This window comes from Pseudochaenichthys georgianus, chromosome 5 (genome assembly GCF_902827115.2).
Source record: "Pseudochaenichthys georgianus chromosome 5, fPseGeo1.2, whole genome shotgun sequence".
Taxonomy (NCBI): domain Eukaryota; kingdom Metazoa; phylum Chordata; class Actinopteri; order Perciformes; family Channichthyidae; genus Pseudochaenichthys; species Pseudochaenichthys georgianus.
The window spans coordinates 17,339,358-17,343,121 of NC_047507.1; the positions used below are offsets into that span (position 1 = coordinate 17,339,358).

Sequence of the window (3,764 nt, forward strand, 5' to 3'; positions counted from 1 at the left end):
ACACCAGAATATACGTAAGTGCTAGTTTTTTTGCGAGTCCAAGTACTGGTTCCCGACGTTCCGGTTTTAACCGGACTTGAACCGAAACTTTTTACAAGTCCAGTACCGGTACACAGCACTAGTGGGAAGCGACGCGGAGCTTTGCTGGCATGGCTCGCTGCAAAAGTTGAGCAATGTTCAACTTTTGAAGCCTCGGCAGAAGCGTCAGCCAATCGAATCATATGCCAGTACAAGCTCTAGCCAATCAAACCACTGCTTGTGTGTCAGGGGCGGGAGATTCATGTGATTGGTTGTTGGTCGAGTTTCAGACACGCCCGCCGGCAAGCTTCAACGCACGCTGCTGTGTGGACGGGCCGTAAGTCAATATATTGAGATAGCTAAGTCAATATATTGACTTACAGGATTTTTGATTTTTTTTTCCAGTGGCGCAAACAGGTTTCCATAGTTATCACTGTCACAGGTCTGTGGTGATAATGATTTGTTCTGCATTTGGGACTTGTACCGGTTCCCAAACCAAATACCATCGGATTGAACCACTTCAAAACGAGTGGAGATGCCGGGGATTGTACCCGGGGCCTCATACATGCAAAGCATGCGCTCTACCACTGAGCTACATCCCCAGTTGCAACCAACAAGAACGTTACAGATAACAACACACATTTACTCAAATATTAGACGTCAATATTAGAAAAACATATATTTTAGTTTTCAAAGTCAAGTCAGTCAACTTACCTCACCTCCGCTCTGACATTTTATCACCATACGCACACTAGGTCAACAAGAGCTGCAACAAGAGGAGATTGCGTTGTTCGATTAAGGAAGAGTTTATTCAGCCAATCTTCATTTTCTTTTAAAGCTGTACAACAGTGGAACTCAATCCCAGTAACGATTAGAGAACAAAACACCTGCAGTTTATTCAAGTCTGATTTAAAAACATGCTTAGTGGAAAATCAGCTATGTCAACACTGACACAATCTGCACTTTACAAGGCTCTGTTTGTACACATGTGCCTTGACCTGTTGCTATCTGTCTGCTTTGTGAATATGTATTTTTATTTAGTTTTAATGTTTTTATATATGCTTTTTGTCGTGTTATTCAATAATACATGTGAGTCCAACTGTCACAATTACGTGTCTCTTTATTGGTAGCCCACATGCTAGCACACACCTAGCTCACATGCTCCGTTACCATGACATGTCGTCTGCCTATGACGTCACTGAACCGTGCCCGTAAGGCTTCACTCCTATTGGCTAACACACACACACACACACACACACACACACACACACACACACACACACACACACACACACACACACACACACACACACACACACACACACACACACACACACACACACACACACACACACACACACACACACACACACACACACACACACACACACACACACACACACACACACACACACACACACACACACACACACACACACATATACAATAACACCACATCTCCCTTTTTATGAATCAATGGGTAGACTGCCATTGACTCCACAGACCTTAGATGATTATTCTGCCTCCTATCTGAACCAGATATAAAATAACAGTTAACTCCAGACCTTCATGAACTAAATGTAACCTTATGATATTTTGTGTATTACACAACATTAATAATAACCAGTTCTCATTCATAACACTCCGTTCGATGTCTCACTATGGGATGCGCCTCATCGCGGAGCAAACAGAAGCATCAATCTCATTACGCCAATCCTGATTGGCTGGTGATCTTGACATCAGCGTCAGGGGAAATCACCCCCTATAAGTAGCTTGCGCCACAACGCATGCGTCATTCAAACACCTCTTCTCGCTTCAGAGCACATCTCTACAGTAGCCGGGCAAACTTCACTGTCCACAGACTGAACCCAAATACCCATTTCGGTCGACGGGCGCTCGCCAGCTACTCCTTCTGCTTCGCAGGAAGACGGTAGTACTAACGCTGTTAGTATTTTAAAAATCGACCTCGCCCTTCTCTTACCCGAGAAAGTAAGGTAGGTCCGATTTTTCAAGCTAGCAGCACACCTGTTGCTAGCTCGCTCCCTCTCTACCGACACCACGGTAGCGAGGAAGTTTTTCTTTTCTCTTCTCCACGGAGGGGAAAAGGATTAAAAAGGAGCATACTGCCACACCAGTCAGTATTCTCCGGGAATAAAAGACCCACACTGTCTTTTTTCTCCGGATTAAGGACAAGGTGGTAATACCTTTTTCTCCCGTCCCACCTGTTGAGAGCGGGCCCTCTCCACGCCACGAGGCGACCAGGATGGACACCCCTCTCCCTCACACCAGAGGAGTCAGGGACTCGGTGGCTCGACTCTGCGGCTGCGGGTTGAAGATCTCGGGCACAGACACACACCAGGTCTGTTCGTTCTGCCTCGGGCTGGAACACGACCGAGGCGCTATCGACAACCCCGGCTCATGCGGACATTGTGTCCGCTTCACCGTTAAGAGCCTCCGCCGACGGTTAGCAAGACAAGCTAGCCTGTCGGAACAGGACCCCCCCCATGTCCATGGACCCGCCGACCGGCAGTCAAGACACGGGGGCGTCCGCCACAGAGAGTGAACCCCTCTCTGTGTCGGTCTGGGGCTCATTATCCGCTATGGCCACAGAACCGGAATCCCGCGCCCTGGCAGGCCGGGACCCGGTGACGACAAGACACGCGGGAACGGATTCCCGCGCTTTACCAAGCTGGGGCTCCCGGTTAGACCTCACCATGGTCTCACCCGCGGAAGATGTCCTCGAGCTGGACTACGAGGAGGATGAAGAGGAGGACGCCCTGGCGTTCCTCCTGTCCGAGTCGGATGAAGAGGACACCTTCATGTCATCGGCCCAGGCTGCAAAGCCTGGAGCGAGGGCTGCTCTCCCGGGCGATAGCACACCAGCTTCGCCCGGTCTGAGCATGGACCTGCAGGCCGTGTGCAAACGCGCTGCGGTCAGACTCAACGTTCCGTGGCCTGAAATGGCCAAGGAGACCTCCAGGTCCCGCTACGAGGGGAAACACCTTCCCCAAGTAGCGGGCAAAAAGAGGCAACTCTTCCCGGTCTTCCCGGAAATGTTGGATGAAAAGTGTCGGTCTCGTGGAGAGACCGGCCCTTCAGCAACAAGGTCCCAATCCAGGGTGCCTCCTCCCTAGACTGTGACGGGATGGAGAGACTCGGCCTGCTCCGCATACCGCCCATGGAACCGCTGGTAGCGGCCCACCTTCTACCGAAGGTGGACCCGTCACCAAGCAGGAACCCCACGCTGCCAGCAAAGTCGGACCGCTTTCAGTCTTCAATGACTGAAAAGTCTTACAAAGCGGCAGCGCTGTCCGCTAGGGCCCTGAACGTGTCCTCGCTGCTAACCGCCTACCAAGCGGAGCTCTGCGAGGACCCGTCGGGTAGCCCGGGAGCAGCCACTCTGGACGAGATGGCAGCGGTCACGGACATTTGCCTAAAAGGGTCCAGCTGCTGCCTTCGCAGCAGCAGTCCTTCACCCAAGCTGTCTCGAACTCTGCTCGGTTTAAAGCACCGGACAAGCAGAGGTCGCAGCCCACCCCGAGTGGTAGTGGTTTTAAATGGGCTCAGAATGACCCCATTTGAACCCCTGGAAGGAGCTGACATGAAACATCTGTCACTCAAGACAGTGCTGTTACTGGCCCTGGCATCCGCCAAGCGGGTCAGTGATATTCATGCATTGTCTGTACATCCTTCATGCACTCAGTTCGCCCCAGGGCAAACGAGTGTTGTTGAAGCCCAACCCTGCC

The 3,764-nt window shown here is 51.1% G+C and overlaps 1 non-coding gene across 1 annotated transcript; it reads right to left on the bottom strand.

The window, feature by feature from the left end:
* Positions 1-548: 548 nt before the first annotated feature.
* trnaa-ugc (transfer RNA alanine (anticodon UGC)) lies at positions 549-620 on the bottom strand. Its single transcript has one exon. It is a non-coding gene; the product is annotated as a tRNA-Ala (tRNA).
* Between the last annotated feature and the right edge of the window lie 3,144 nt (positions 621-3,764).